This window comes from Ovis canadensis, chromosome 21, assembly GCF_042477335.2.
Source record: "Ovis canadensis isolate MfBH-ARS-UI-01 breed Bighorn chromosome 21, ARS-UI_OviCan_v2, whole genome shotgun sequence".
NCBI classification, from domain to species: domain Eukaryota; kingdom Metazoa; phylum Chordata; class Mammalia; order Artiodactyla; family Bovidae; genus Ovis; species Ovis canadensis.
The window spans coordinates 1,018,668-1,035,572 of record NC_091265.1 but is presented as its reverse complement, the minus strand read 5'-3'; the positions used below and the strand labels follow the sequence as shown (position 1 = coordinate 1,035,572).

Sequence of the window (16,905 nt, the reverse complement as noted above, 5' to 3'; positions counted from 1 at the left end):
GGGGGCGCAGGGCTCCTCCAGCAGGTCTTGCCTCAGGGGCTGCTTCCCCTGAGTTGGTGCTGTGGGTGGGAACCCAGACAGGCAGGATCAGACCCCAACCACTTGCAGATGTCTCTGCTGGGGAGGAGAGTGCTAGGGAACCTACGTCTGTCATGCACTTGCTGGGCGCCCACGGAGTCAGCCTCCGGGTGTGCGGGGCTGCAGACCCCAGCCAGGGGCCCTGGGAGCCTGGTGCTCTCCGTTAGGCGCTGAGCCTGGGCGGCCAAGCAACCGCTGGAGGAGCCCTGCACCTGCCCTTCCCTTCCGTCTGACAGAGCTCACACTGCTGGAGCCCTTGGCAGTGTGCAACCCACTGGCATCTAAGCCCTCCCCAAGGAGGCCTGGGGCTTTGGTGCAAAGGCAAGGCAGAAGAGGAACTGAGGCCAGGAAGGCGCCAGTGGCGTCTCCCAGCCTCGCGCAGCGTGCTCCTTCCTGGGCAGGAAGCCTAGCAGCGATGCAAGTCTGGGCAAGGCTTGCCCAGGGCAGAGCAACCTCCCGCCAGTAACTCTGCTAGATCGGGCCCCTAACGAGAGCTGAATCTCTGTGGTACTGAAGTCGCACTGGGCTCCGCCCAAGCAGGGCTTGCAGCTGCTCGCGGCTGGGCTTCCTCACGCGGCTGGGCTGCCTTTCTTCCCTGGAGTAGGCTCTTTTCCCCGCATGCTGTTCACTTGGCTTCCGGGGGGGGGGGGGGCACGCTCTGTTCCTGCTGCAGGTCTTGGCTCAGGGGCTGCTCCCCCTGAGCTGGGGCTGTGGGCGGGAGCCCAGACAGGCAGGGGCAGGCCCCAACCAGCTGCACACCCCCCTGCTGGGGAGCAGAGGGCTAGGGAAGCTACGTGTGTGAGGCAGCTGCTGGGCGCCCACGAGTCAGCCTCCCAGGCATTCTTCAAGCCTCAGCCCACCAGGGCAGGCTAATAAAGAACTATGGACCCTCTTAGCCCTCACTTTAACCTATAACCCTAATGGTAACGCCCCGAACTCTAAGAAGAGGGGGGTCCCCGAATTCTAACCTGAACCCGAACCCTAACAAGTGGGGGGGGTTGCCCGAACCCTAACCCTAAGCTTAACAATAAACCTCTAAAATAAAAAAATTTTCTGGTCTAAGCCCTGGCTCTTGCAGTCCCCTGCCCCTTAAAAGCGAAAAGGTCAGACTAGAGACTTGAACTCCTGATTTAGAGGCCGTAGTCTGCCTGCCTACTGGCCCGCCTAACCCCTATGATACAGAGGCTTACTGCTTTCAGCAGGGCTCCCGAACCCTCTTCAAGCCTCGGCCCGCCAGGGCAGGCTAATAAAGAACTATGGGCCCTATTAGGGCTCACTTTAAGCTGTAACCCCAACACTAATGCTAACCCTAACCGTAACCCGAACCCTGACCCTGACATGAACCCTAACCCAAACCCGAACTCTTAGAAGAGGGGGGATCCCCAAATTCTAACCCTAACCCTGAACCCGAACCTGAACAAGTTGGGGGGTTGCCCGAACCCTAACCCTAAGCTAAACAATAAACCTCTAAAATAAAAATAAACGTTCCTGGTCTAAGTCCCGCCTGTTGCTGTCCCCCGCCCCCTAAGAGCAAAAGAGTTAAGCTGCAGACTTGAACTCCTGACTTACAGACCATCGTCTGCCTGCTCACCAGCGCACCTAACCGCTACGCTACAGAGGCTTGCTGTTCTGACAGAGCTCCCGGACCCTCTTCAAGCCTCTGCCCGCCAGGGTCTGGCTCTATAGACTATCATGGCTGTCCTAGGTCATCTTTGCTTTCTATAGTCATAGTTTTATCCCTAAATCATAGACAGATCAGCTGAGAAAAAGCTTGGATTGTCTCGGTGGGGTGGATTTGCTTGTCCTTGTGTTTCACCTGGAGGCAGTCGCGGTCCCGCGGGCCTGTCCTGGAAGGGGGCGTGGGGGTGGGGCGCACCGTGAGCGCGTCGGGGGCGGGGCGAGCCTGGGCGGCTGGTCAGGAGCGCGGCTCACGTGAGCGGGTCTGGGGCGGGATGAACATGGCGGCGCGTCGGGGGCCAGGGCTCTCAGGGCTCGCCATTGCAGCTGGGAATGCTCGTTTCGTGGGCTCCTGGGTCCCCGTCGATTGGCATCCAGCGAGTAGAGCGCAGGGCTGTGGGCCACAGGTAAGGGAACTCGGACTGGGTGGAGCAGGGAACCATGTATTCTGCCCTCTTTGTTTGCAGTCTCGGAGCCGACTAAAATGGCGGTCGCAGAAAAGCCTCGCCTTTGGGGCCAAGGGTTTTGCCGCTTTACCCCTTTGCATAAAGCTCAGACCCGCGCGGTTTTCCCAAGCAGCCTAGTGTGTTGCTTCCTACAGGCCTGGAGAGGATAACAGGCAGGAAGGCCAGGGGTCTCCAGCCAGAGAAAATAGACTGCAAGTGTCAGACGTTTTTTTCTCTGTCTTAAGAGGCAGGAGGAGACAAAAGAGTGCTGCATTTTTTTTTCTCCATCTTGATACAAATTTAAAAGGAGGTTTCTCTGAAAATTCTGTGTTGCCATGACCACTCCTGGCTCCACCTGAATTTAACTTTTCTCAAACCTTGAACTAAGCAATGCATTTTTCTTATGGAAATGTTTGTCTTAAGGTATGCTAATGTGCTATGTATTTACCCAAGGCTCTGTCTTCAGGTCACTTCCCCCTAAAGGCTCAGAAACGACTTGACAAACCAGTATGTTTTACTCATACCTTGTTCTCTTAATCTATGTGAATGAAACTATATATTTGCTTGGAAATCTGCCTTTCTTCAAGATTCATGTCCATCATTTTATGGCCTGGGATGACTCATCTGCTGCCAATGTTATCTCAATGCTTGCTGTGGGTGAGGGGCCTGGTGCCACTCTCTGAGACATTGTCTTTCTTTCATTAGCAGACTGCTAGTGGCTCTATAACATCTGGCTAAAGACTAGCAGGGGGTACTCTTTCTTCCCCCTTTTAATGTCTATGTCAGCAGCTCTCTCGATCTCTTTTATACTTTAATAAAACTTTTAAACAGAAAACCTCTGAGCCATCAAGCTTCTTCACTTGCCCTGGATTGAATTCTCTGGAGGCCGAGAATGCTGGCATCTTTTGTGGTTTAGCAGCCACGTTTCAGCCTTTTGTAATTCATATTGAATCTTCATTTCAGATTGAAGATGCCTTCCACGGTATTGCCAACTGAAGCCTTTTCATCACTATGGAGTATCTGTCCATGTCTTTAGGGTATTTTTCAGCAATCATGTATCATTTCCAGTGTGCCAGTCTTGTCATCCTCATTCTGTCCATAGCAAAGTCTTTTATTACTGTTGATATGATTGAAAGGGAATTGTTTGTTTAAATTCCCTTTCAGATTGTTATTTGCTGGTGTATACAGATAACACTGTGTCATCATTCATTTGTATCAGTTTGGACAGCTTGATAGTTGTCTTTAGTTTCTTTAATTTCTCATAATTTAAGATGACCCTGGCTCATATATTTACAGTCTCACCCCTAGTCTCAGTCATTTCTTCAAAGAACTGTCCCTTTATTAACATTACATTATTTTTGACTGTGCTGGGTCTTTATTGCTCGTTTGTCTAGTTGTAGTGAGCAGAGGCTACCCTCTAGTTGCTGTGCCATGGCTTCTCATTGCAGTGCTTTCTCTGTTTGCAGAACTTGGGCTCTGGAGCATGCAAACTTCAAGAGTTGTTCAAGGGCTTCGTTGTCCCTGGGTGTGTGGAATCTTCTACACAGGGATTGAACCCGTGTTCCCTGCATCGGTAGGCAGATTCTTTACCACTGGGCCATCAGAGATGTTTTCTGTTCCCTTTTATTAGAGAATGATATTTAAAACATACATGTAGGAGCTCAATATGCTCACCTTTGAACATATTCAGTTAAAGGTAATTTGTGATGTCTCCAACCTGATCCACCACGACATGGACATTGTAACGTTTCCTTTTGTTTATCTGTAACTTTGCCTTCCAATGGTAAGATACCTGGCTTCCACCGCTTGTCATACACAGAATTCAGTGCTTGTCCCATGTGGTTACTGAAAAAAAAAAACCTGTCAGATTGTCTTTCAAAGGGGGCTCTGCATGCATTGCACCAGTATCTTGAGTATGTTTTTCTATGATAGTTTACTATCAGTATACCCTCAGTGGCCTATTTCAGTCACTACCAATTATGAATGGGCTTGTTTGCTCTAGTGTTCTTGGACAATTTGAGTACAGTTTCTTTGTCAGATATGCATTTTTTTAGGAAAACAGTTTTATTGATTGTTGGCTGTGTTGCATCTTTGTGTGTGGGCTTTTCTCTAGTTTTGGTGAGCATGGGCCATAACTAGTGGTTTGCAGGCTTCTCACTGCAGTGTCTCCTCTTGTTGAGGGGCACAGGCTCACGGGCTTCAGTGGCTGCAGCATGTGAACTCGGCATCGTGGCTTCCAGGATCTAGAGCACAGGTTCGGCTGTTGTGGCACACAGACTCCATAGGATGTGGAATCTTCCCATCCTAGGGATCGCACATGCATCTCCAGCACTGGCAGGTGGATTCTTTACTATGGAACCACCAGGGCATATTTTAGATTCTAGTTTTCCACACATGTATCTAGTGAAAGAGGCCAGGATCAAGAGGCATGGCAGCTGGGAATCCTCAGCCCCAGCTCTGGTGTGCTATCCAAAGCTCTGGGGCCTTTGGTGAGCAGCTCAGCTTCCCTGGGACTGTTTCCTCCCATCAGAAATGCCCTGCTTTTGGACTGTAGCCCACCAAGCTCCTCTATCCCTGGGATTTCTGAGACCAGAGTACTGCAGGTGGTGCCATTTCCTTCTCTGCTGCTGCTGCTGCTGCTGCTGTGGCTGCGTCGCTTCAGTCGTGCCTGACTCTGCGCGACCCCATAGACAGCAGCCTACCAGGCTCCTCTGTCCCTGGGATTCTCCAGGCAAGAACACTGGAGTGGGTTGCCATGTCCTTCTCCAGTGCATGAAAGTGAAAAGTGAAAGTGAAGTCACTCAGTGAAGTCGTGTCCGTCTCTTAGTGACCCCGGGGTTGCAGCCTACCAGGCTTCTCTGTCCATGGGATTCTCCAGGCAATGGTACTGGAGCGGGCTGCCATTGCCATTTCCTTCTCTACAAGATAACGTTTTGAAGATATTTTCTCCTGGATATTGCTTTTGATGAAGGAAGGGGGATCCCTTCCCAGGGCTTGAGAGTGAGTTCTTGTCTGACACTGGGCAATGAGTTGTCTGAGGAGAGGAGTGCTGTCCAAGCGAGAGGCTTTATTGGGAAGGGCTGCCGGGGTGGAGGGCAGGAGGGTGAGGGAAACGGAGAGAACCACTCTGTCACGTGGCTCACAGTCTCAGGTTTTATGGTCATTGGGTTAATTTCTGGTTTGTCTCTTGCCAGGCATTCTGAATTGGGATCTCTCTTGGGGGCACACGCATCACTCAGCTGAGATGGATTCCAGCAATGTGGATCCTGGGAGGTTGGTAGGACCTCTGAACTGGAGCCTCCCATCACCTGACCTCTCCAGAATTCTGGTTGGTGGTAGCTTGTTCGTTCCTTGTTCCTTCCCAGGGCCTCCTGTTGTAAGATGACTCCTGCAAGTGTTTTCTTTTCTCTGTTGCCTGGCCAGGGTGGGTGGTCCGTGGTTCATTTAACAGTTTGTTTTTGGTTCTCTTGAGTAAGGTCCTCCACGGGGTAAATGTATGAAATGATAAAAGGCAATGTTTTAACTAATTTATATTCATAATTTGGTAAGTTGGCTTGTTTTGTGTATGTTAGACCTGATTACCAGACCAAAGGTCATGTAGAACTTTAGTAGTTTTCTAAAATTCTATAGTTTTTAAAATGGAGTTACCTTGTTGCAAAGTTTGTGTTTATGTTCAGATTTTTTAAAAGTTATTTCTTTTTAGTTGATTGATCATTGCTTTACAATATTGGTTTGATTTGTCATACATCCACATTAGGTGTACCTATGTCCTCTTGCTCTTGAATCTCCCTCCCACCTCGCACGCATTCCCACCTCTCCAGGTTACTACTGAGCCCCAGTTTGAGTTCCCTGAATCATACAGCAAATTCCCATTGGTTGTCTATTTACAAATGTAGGTGTACCTGCATCCATGCTGCTCTCTCCATTCATCTCACCCTCTCCCTCTTGTTCCCCACCCTCGTCTGTAAGTCTGTTCTCTATGTCTGCACCTCCATTGCTGCTCTGTGAACAGACTCGTCAGTACCATCCTTCTAGATTCCATGTTTTTCTCTCTTTGACTGACTTCCCTCCCCTTTATTAGAACAAACTCAAATGTGTTCCTTTTTATGGCTGCATTCCATGCAGGCTCTGATTGTTCCTTAGCCATGTTTTGCGGAGGGTCATGGAGCTATTCTGCTCCATTTCAGTTTGGGCTTCCAGTCTGAGTGCTCACAGCAGAGCTGCTTCTGGGTGAGCCCTCTGAGGTCTGTGAGCACCGGGCTGCCCGCTCTTCTCTTGTGGCCCGCAGGGGGCGCCAAAGGCCCCTCTGACCCGCGGGCGCAGGACGCTTTGCCTTTAGACTCTGCTCCGTGAGCAGCTGGCGGGAGCTTTGTCTCCTCAGGACCATCAGGGCTCAGGCTTCTGGATAACAGGGCTGCATCCAGGCTGAGAGGAGCAGGGTTGCCTCAGTGCCCACCAGCAGGGAGGCGCTGCAAGAGCGAAAAATGAGGATGGAGTAGACGTTTCCTGTGTCCAGCTGAGGGCTGACTGGAGGTCCATCTCAGAGGACTCAGGGGGAAAGAGCTCCGTGTGCAAAGCGGTGGGTTTTCAGTTAGATTTGCGTTAGATGATGTAGAGGATGAACACTGATGTTCTTCCGTGTAGGTGGCCATTTTCCTGTCACTGTTTCTTGAGAAGACTGTCCTTTCCTCTTCGCTCGTTCCTGGTTTGATTTTCAGGAACTGACCATGTACAGGTGGGTTCGTTTCTGGGCTCTCTATTCTCTCCTGGAGTCCATGTGTCTGTGTTCCTGCCAGTTCCTCACTGTGGTGGTCACTACAGCTCCGTGATGTAGTTTGAAGAGGGATAGGAAGATGCCTCCAGCTGTGTTCCTCTTTCTCAGAGTCTTTTTGGCCGTTTAAGGTCCTGTTCAACAGTAGCAGCCTAATATTAGGAATATTTCTATTTCTGTGAAAAATGCCATTGAATATTATTTTGTGATTGCAGTCCGTGTATTTGTTGATGACTTTGGTTGGAATGGACCTTTTAATTCCTCATTGTTCCAGTGCATGAGCGTGGAATAATTTTCTGTGTGTTTGTATTTTCTTTGGTTTCTTTATCAGTGCCTTCTAGTTTTCTGACTACTGGTTTTTTATGTTCTTGATTAAGTTTGTTGCTAGATGTTTTATTTAAGTGGGATTTTCTTAATATTTTTTTCCTGATTGTTATTAGTGTATAGAAATGCAAGTGATTTTTGGACTGTAAAGGGTAGTATTTTATGATTGTAAATTAATCCAAAATGATTCAGCTTTACTGAATGTAGTCTAACAACTTTTTGTGAAGTGATGTGGAACATTTTATCTGTAAGATCTGTTTCTCCTGCAGTAGGTCATCCAGAGGACCCAAGACATGGTGGTTACTAATAGACTTCCCACACTACTTCTTCATTCCACGTGGACTCCTTCACGGGCAGTGAGCATCGCAGCTTCCCTTGAACTTCATCTGGGTAAGTCTTGGCCTGTATCAGAAAGTTTCCTGCCTGTCTGCGCTAAATTTCTTTTGTGGTATTGACATGGTTGTTTTGAAACCTAGTATACTTTCCAGTCATTTAAAATGTACAGAAAATGCCTAGCAATGGGAACAAGTGCTAGCATTTGCCACATCATCTAAAATACTCTATGTGTTTTATCCAAAATGGGTACCTTCTGCAGAACCAGCACATAATCTCCAAAATCAGGAAATCATATGGTACCTACATTATAATGTAATCCACTGCCCCACTTCCACTTTTAGCAATTGTTCAAGTGTATGAATATATCTTTTGTTTCCATCTTCATCCTTTTTTCTTTATTTAGAGTGTTACTGAGATTTTCAGTTATTTGGACAAACTTGATGGATTGAAAGCAGACATGGTGAATAAGGGTTCTGGGTGGCCTTTTCTATGTGGATTTCTTTTTCACTGAAGATGGTTTTAATATTTATTCATGTGGTAACATGTATGAATCCTGCATTCTTTCTCCCCCCCCCATAGTAATTAAAAATAAATAATATGCCATTTACCATTTAGATATTTGTAAGCATACAGTGTTGTAGCAGACAACCTTTTCTTGTTTTGCAAACCAGTTTAATAATGTGCACCTTGTGCGTGCTTTGGAGAAACTCAGGAAACTGAGTCAGTGACTGAAATGGCCCAAGATATCACCTTAGATTCCATCTTCATCTGAAAACAAAACAGGCACTTTCTGGTGGTCCAGTGGCTGAGACTGGACACTCCCAAAGAAGGAGGCCCAGGTTCATTCCCTGATCCAAGAGCTAGATCTCCCATGCCACAAAGGAGAATTTGCATGTTGTAGCTAAATATCTGGCTTACCTCAATGAAGGTTGACCTGGCGCAGCCAAATTAAAAAAGAAACAAATATTTTACAGATACAACCAAAGGAAAGGAAGGGTATGGTTGTTGTGCAGATTTACGGCTTAGCTTTCCCTATCGATAGAAAAGAAAAAAGAGTTTCAAAAGACTGTGTCTCATCCTTCTATCTGGCATATAGAGAGGATTCCTTTGAAATGAGATTTCTCTGGTAAATGTGACTCACAGAAGAGCTGTCTTGAACTTGGGTTTCAGAGATGATCATGTGTCCTCTAAAAAAAAAAGTTAATTGGGTCCCACTAATTCTCATGCTGAGGTGGTATATTTTGTGGTAGCATTTGCTCCCCTTCACTTTGGATGTATCCCCATTTGTTTACACTGTCATCTACTGAAGACATCCTGATATTTGAAAGTTTTTAGTTATTACAAGTAGAGCTGTTGTATATAATCATGTGATACTTTTTGTCTGGACGTTTTCAAAGCTGTTTAGTAAGTGCTAGCCATATAGTATTCAGGTCACAGGTGAGCTTTGTTTAGCTGTGGAAAAATCCAGCTATGTTTCTCTGTGGCATGTGGGATCTTCTGGGGTAAGGGATCAAACTAGAGTGTCTTGCATTGTCAGGCAGATTCTTTACCACTGAGCCACCGGAGAAGTTGTGCCCTACCCCCGTTTTTTTTTTTTGAGTTTACTGGATCTAATAGGTGTGCAGTGCTACCTCACTGTTATTTTAGTTTGTAATTTCCTAATGATATGTGATTTTGAGTCTTTTTGATAGGCTTATTTGCTATCTTTATATTTTTGTAGGCCAGGTGTTTAGGTGTATACATTTTTTATGAGATTGTTCTAGATTTTTTGGTATATTTGGAGTACAATCCTTTATCAGATATGTATTTTATAAATATATTTTCCTGTGGCTTGTGTTTAAGTTTTGTGAATAAGGTTTTTCACAGTTTAAATGTCTAATTCTTTAAAGTTAATGTTATATATGTTTTATATCCTTTTTTGGATAGACTTTAGTGTGTTGTTGTTGTTGTTGTTAAATTTTATAAGCAGAAGTGAGGTACTGTAGATACAGTTTTAAGCTAAGCTGAGGTACCATAGATACAGTTTTGCCTTTTGTCTGTTAAGAAGTTTGAGTGAGTTTGGTGTACACTGTATATAACATTATGTCTACATTCATTTGACTGGATATAGCTTCCAATTATTTGTCTAATTGGTTTTGGAGATATCACGGGAAGTCAGTTTTTCCAAGGGAAACTGAGGTCCATGAAACATGAACTCTTTTCGATCGGTCGGAATCACTCTCTGCTATTTCTGACAGATTTGACTTGTTTGGATATCTCATATGAGTGGAATCACAGAACGTTTGTCTTTTCTTGGTCTGGTTTATTTCACATGATCTAATGACCATAAGGTTTGTCCACATTGTCGCATTGTCAGAATTACTGACTTTGAAGGGCCGAATCAGATTCCATTGTGTGTATACCACAGTTTGTTTATGGAATTGGCTGCCATGGACACTTAGATCACTTCTGTTTGTTTGCCAGTGTGAATCATGCTGTTGTGAGTATGACGGAAGAAGTATCCATTTTTTCAGCCCCCTTTCCCAATCCTTTTGGGTACATAGCTTGAATTGGAATCGAACTATGTATTTATTCCATGTGTTTGTTTTGGAGTCATTTCTGTAATGTCTTGCAGAGTGGCAGCACCATTTAATGTACTTTTTCGTATGGTGGAATACCGTTCAAGCTTCTGAATATACCTTGTGTTGCATATTCAGTCTCCCACCAACGGACACTTGAATGAGTTCTACCTTTGAGCTATTGTGAATGTCACTATGAGTATTTGTGTACCAGTTTTTGTTTGAATTATTAACAAGTACATTACTATATATAAAAGAAGCCACAAGGACCTACTGTACAGTTTAGGAAACTATTAAATATCTTATGATAATGTATAATGGAAGAGAATCTCAAAAGGAATATATGAAAAGCACATAGTAACCATGATATTTATTGTGCCAACACTATGAGTTATCATAGCACTACTCAACGTGTATTTATACATGTCAGTAAAATATTCACATCTGTAAGGATATTATAAAAAATTATATAAAAAATCAAGAATTCAAACAGAGATTAAATAAACTTCCTGTCATTGCTCATCATCATTTATACATTCATACTACCTGTAACACTCATTGTATAAGTGCTGGACTAGCAATTGATGTTCTCGTAAACCAAGAGATTGTGAAGGTGTAAGGAAATATAGCTTATTGAATTCCTTAATGAAGGATTATAGAACTCTATGTCCATGAAGTGAATGAAATTCCATTTTATTGAACCACATTCTTACTAGAGTGATGAGCTTCCACCCCACCCAACGTTAGTTCACAATGAAATCCTGCAGTCCTCTGGCCTCAATGTCTGCTTCCTGCTACCAAGAAAGAAAAGATGAGGAAGTCCTGACAAAACCGATGCTATTTTTCTTTTTCTGATTTGTATTTTATCGCAGGGCTTGGCAAAAAGAGGGCCCAACCTGTTTTTAGAGTTCCATCCCAAGGGTTCCTCTGGCATGTTCCCTATGTTGACAAAGTGCTGATTATTTTCAACAAAGGACAATGATCTGCACTTCACTATCTGTTGCTTGAGCTGGAATAGCGGGCATCCCTTGAAGTGCATTCCTTCATGCTGAAGTAGGCATCCCTGAAGCAATAGTATAAGAGGAACACATTTATCACGTAGACATCACAGCCCATGCATTTGTAATAATTTTTCAGTTATACCCATCATCATCGGAGGAACTGACTTGTCCCAGTAACAACGAGAGTACCCAGTATAACAGTTCCTTGACTTATGAGTACTTCCTATGAGTACCCTTATGAGTACTTCTTCCAATATTGTTTCTCCTACTTTGGTCATGAACAGTAGAAGCTGATGGCAGTGGTCCTTGAAATGTATGTCGATTCCTAGGTGGCACAGTTGATAAATAAAAAATCTGCCTACCAGTGCAGGAGGGGGAAGTGATGTGGGTTTGATCCCTGGTTCAGGAAGATAACAATTCATACACATGTTTTATGTGAACCAGTTTGATACTCATGAGTTTTTTCTTCTGTATACAGAAAAACAAATGCTGTTCAAGGACACTGAAAGAACCCTGATGTTGAAAATCAGATCTGTATTGTGAGCAATGCTTAGATATCCATGAGTCGAAGCATAGTATTATGCCTATCATCCTTGTATTTCTCTCAGTGAAATATGTTGAGGAAAACTCTTCATTCGTGGCCTAGATTCACGAAGAAGCTAAATAGCATTCATCCTTTACGTTGACAACTGTGAATTTAAATCTCCTGTGAATCCTATGTGACAACCACACATACCAACATGAGTTATCAGTATTATATCAATATTTTTAGTCCTATTGTATGTCAACTAAAAAAATCAGTATATAATTGTACATGAAGTCAAGACATAAAATCAGTGCAAATACAAAATGTTCCATCCTTTGAGAAAGGGAGAAAAACATCTCTGTGCTTAGCCTATTGCATTTTTATGTATTAGACCCTTAAGTAGTTTATTCACCACACCCTGTGAATGATTCACAAATCTTCAGAGAAGAAAGGATCATTTCTCTTGAACAATGAGTAGTTCAACTATTCTCAAAGCAAAGCCATAAGTGAGTCTTATTTTGGGTGAGACCATGAAAACTCAGTGTTTTCATTATGCTTGTGCTTATGATGGGAGGAGGTCTGAGAAAGCACTTCTGAAGGTTTATTCATACCAGTCGTTCTCATATGTATCGAGTCTTTAAAGGTCGAATCACCAAGGTGTTGCTTCTACACTTGTACTAGGCTGAGCAGCAACATTCCCTTTCTCCGTAAGTGCAGTAGACGTGTTCCCAACCTGTCTGTCTTCTGTCCTCTGGAGTATGCATTGCTTGAGCTCATCACAGCCTAGTAGATGGAAATCATCAGGATATTCTGGAAACCCTTTTTATTTCAGTCTGTTCAGGAGGTTACCACTGCTGCAAACCTCTGGATTTTACCAAGCGCTTTTAACAACCTCAGATGAAGGATATAAGTCAACACTGGTGACAGCCACGGGCTTCCATGGCCTATCCATGATTGTTGGCTTTGCTTTCATAATCATCCTGTTTCTTATACCAGCTAAACTGTCAGTGTATTTTTTAATTACCATTTTATCTTTGATGGTTTTTAGAGCTATTATGGATTTTCCTATATATCTTCACTTATCGGTGAGGGTCTTATGTTAGTAGTAGTTATGACAACTGACTTTCTGTCTGTTAGCTGTGGCAGAATAAAAAAAGAATGACCCACTGTATATTATTAATATTATGTATCAATATATTGTTAGTTTTATTGTTTGCAGTCATCCAATTCCAAGTTTCTGAAATAAACTTTCAGAAAAATCACATCCTTTTGAATGCCCATTTGACTGAATAGGAGCACGGAAATGTTCTTCCATAAAATTGTTTACAGTTTCCATTCCGTTTCTCCTGTTTGATGTAGATATTGGCCTTTGGTTCTATCAGTAGCTTTGCAAGTAAAAAAAAAAATTAATTAGAGCTCGTATGGTAATTTTACTGTTAGCAATAAGTTTAGCATAAAATGAACACAGAAGAGGTTACAGTAGACCAAATATGAAAGTCAGTTTAAAAGAAAACATAGTGTTGAATGTTTACAGTAGGAATATAGTTATGAAGTTCCTTTATTATTATTCTATCCTTTCCTTTTGTTTTGCAGGGGTGTTAATGTACAGATTCCAGTACTATGGCTAGAGCGAATAATAGTATCATTATTCTTGAGAGCAACTCTACTAAGTCTTCACGCTCATGTCACTCAAGGTTTTTTAATACCTATTATGTTAGTCGTGTTTGTAGTTTGTGAAGTCACATAAGTTGCATTCATTCAAGCAATAGTATCAAACAGCTATGGCATCAATTATAGATGTGAATCGATATCGAATGTGAATCCATTTCACTGTGACAAGTTATTATTGTAGATATTCTATTCATGCCAGTAACAAAGCTGTGCAGAAATAATACAATGTTTATTAAGAAAATAAGAGTTACTAATTTGTTTTATTATTCTATTTCTTTTAAACAGATTTAATGACAACAGGCTCAACTTTTCATTCACTTGTATGACTATGAGCGGTTTGACCAAGTTGAAGAAGATGACTCGTTTGTAGTCTTCCTCATCAGCTCATTCCATCTACTGGCTTTAAAATCATTTAGTACAGAGCTCACCGTCTAGGTGTTCATCCAGTGTTTTGTTTGCTTATCATGCAGGATCATTTTAAAAGGAAAAGTATGTGTGTATGAGTTAGAGCTCTGATCCCAGGAGTCCATGTAGAAGCTTCCCCTGAGAAATGTATCGTTTTTGCACCAATGCTACTGAAATGTGTGAATGTGGTATACCACGCGTCCCAATAAGTGTAAACAGCGTCATAGGCTACTTATTTGAAATGACCAGTACTCATGACATTCCATTCAACTGAGGACTAAATATAGCCAACGTAGGCTGTGTTTGCCAAATAGACTTTGAAGTATTCTTCACACAGTCCTTCATCGATGCCAGTTTTCAGATCGAAGAAACCCTTGCTCCATGAAGTTTGTGAACACATATACTCATGTTTTGTTTGAGATTTTAAAGTCATTCTTCAGTTTTGTTGGAGGAATGGTTCTGTATATGCCCCGTGGATCCCCAAATCCACTGATGTTCATGTGTCTTGGGGCTTCCCAGGTGGTTCTAGTGGTAAAGAACATGCAGAACATACCCATGCAGGAGACATGGGAGGTATGGATTCCATCCCTGGGGCAGGAAGATCTCCTGAGGGAGAGCATGGCAACCCCCTCCAGTATCTTTGCCTAGAGAATCTCATGGAGAGAGGAGCCTGGTGGGGCCTAGTCCATATGATCCCAAGGAGTTGGACACAATGTAAGTGACTTCGCACAGCACATGATTCGTTGTCATAGCTAATATAATGGAGATGACATAAAAAGAAGCACCAGCGGGCGAAAGTCAATATCCATCACTTTTAAACTTTGGAATGTATTGTGATATTTTACATCCATATTTGTATGACTTGATAGTTGGAGAATCGATGCATGTGAAGGCCTGGTTGTGTTATATGTATGTTGAGGGAAGATATATTTTTATGTGGTTTGACATATAGGTCCCATTTCATTCGTAGACATATGCATACTCATCACTTATCATCATTTTTTTTTTTTGAAAAGACCATTGTTTGGAAAGGTTGTTGTCTAACCATGAAAGATGCTTGAATTCTTGGGCTCCTTAGAGGAAGAATTCAACCCGGGGCCAGTGATGAGGGTTGATCAGTCAGAGCTTTTGTGTCCCAACGTTTTATTAAAGTATAAAAGAGAGAAAGCTTCTGACATAGACATCAGAAGGGGGCAGAAAGAGTGCCCCCCTACTCATCTTTGGCTGGATGTTATCTAGCTACTAGCAGTCTACTCATTAGAGAAAGGAATGGCAGCAGACCCCTCACCCACAAGATATATGGAGATGACCGTGGCACCAGGTGAGTCATCCTGGGCCATAAAACGATTGATATGAGCAAATGGATAGCTTCATTCACATAGATCAGGAGAGCCATGTATGAGTAAAGCATATTGGTTTGTCAAGTCAGTTCTGAGCCTTTAGGCAGAACCTACTTGAAGATAGAGTCTAGGGTAAATACATAGTACATTCACATAGCTTAAGGCAAACCTTTCCATGAGAAAAATGCCTTGGTCAGCTCAAAGTATGAGAAAAGTGAAGTTCAGGCGGAACCAGGTGTCATTATAGCAACACAGAATTGTAAGAGAAAATCTCTGTTTAAATTTGTATCAAGAAGGGGAAAAAAGATAACAGCTTGTTTCCTCCTGCCTCGGAAGTGACAGATAACAACTGTCTGACACTTGCACCCCATTTCCTCCCTTTGGAGACCCCTGGCCTTCCTGGCTGTTACCCTCTCAGTTTCATTCATTGAGCGTTTTCTGCCTTGTGAAACATTGGGCATAGAAGTATGTGTTTATTTAGGGGTATTTCATCCAATTTCATTTAAATGCATATGTGAATTAGAAAGTTTGACATGCTGTTGCTTTGTATACCGATTGGGAAATGTGAGCCTCCAAGCTTAATTTAGTTTTTCATGTTCATTTTTCTTTTTAGGGGTACAAAGAAAAATAATATGACTGTTAAGATCAGCTTTCGTATTTTTTGCCAAATATGAATTGGGATCACATCGATCAGAGATGAGTCTGTGCATGAAAGCCCTAATAACTAATGCTAATTGACTTCACTACCATGGGATGTTTTCATATCTATTGAGGATTTACTTCATGTATTTCGATTTTAACTTTCTGTCTCACAGCCTTGTTTGTAGATCAAAGCTATTTGAAATTGTCATCTGGTTTCAAATGGCTTGTGAGGTTATTCATGAGTGGTTCATAAAACCGAATGGATTGTACGTAGCCATACTTTGTTGTCATTCTATGAATTTGAAGAATGTCTGAAGAATGTCTGCAGTTATGCCTTAAAGATTCATACAATTGATGTCCAATATTTATCTCAATAGACTTGCTTTCAATTTGTAGTTTCCTATGCGTATGTCTTTCTTTATGGATTTGGGTAGAACTTGTATTGGAACACTGAAAAATCTGTGATATCAACCGTGCTGACCTTTCTGGTGGTCATCATTAAGATTTTCACGCTCTATGGATCCTAGTGGAAACAGGTGCTGTTCATCCTACTTTTGTGAAGATTGAACTCATCGTAGAAAGTGGAATTTGTTGAAATATTTATGGTATAAATAAATCTTGTCTCTATAATTACCCAGAGTCCTGGTGCGTATTTGATTGCTAAGTTATAAAATGTATGAGATAGATGTGATCCATCAATGGCGACTGGATAAGTGGTGGAGAGGTATTTTGGTGATGCAAGAGATTTAAATGATGTGATCATAGTATTTATATCCCTTTTATGTGGATAATGGGTCTTGGATCCATGTTTGAAACCTTACAACCTCGTCTTTTGTTATGCATGGGAAGTGTCAAAAATGAAGAAGATGCGGGTAGGTACTTCAAGGGTAAGTATAGGGCTGAGGGCGTGACTATGATGTGGGTTAGGGTTAGGATGTGGATGGGGGTCCGGTTAGGGTAGGGTAAAGGTTAGAGTTCGTGGAACAGCCCTCCAAACTTGTTAGGGTGAGGGGTGAGGTGTGAGGGTTCAGGATGAGGGTGAGGGTAAGGATTCAGGGTGAGGGTTAGGATTCAGGATGAGGGTGAGGATTCAGGGAGAGGGTGAGGGTGAGGGTTCAGGGAGAGGGTGA

The 16,905-nt window shown here is 43.1% G+C and overlaps 1 long non-coding RNA gene across 1 annotated transcript; it reads left to right on the top strand.

Annotated features, from left to right (window-relative positions):
• Window positions 1-1,966: 1,966 nt before the first annotated feature.
• On the top strand, window positions 1,967-16,414 carry LOC138426610 (uncharacterized). Its single transcript, XR_011251715.1, has 6 exons — window positions 1,967-2,162; window positions 3,668-3,774; window positions 5,396-5,529; window positions 7,566-7,686; window positions 13,674-14,507; window positions 15,747-16,414. It is a non-coding gene; the product is annotated as an uncharacterized lncRNA (long non-coding RNA).
• Window positions 16,415-16,905: the final 491 nt, after the last annotated feature.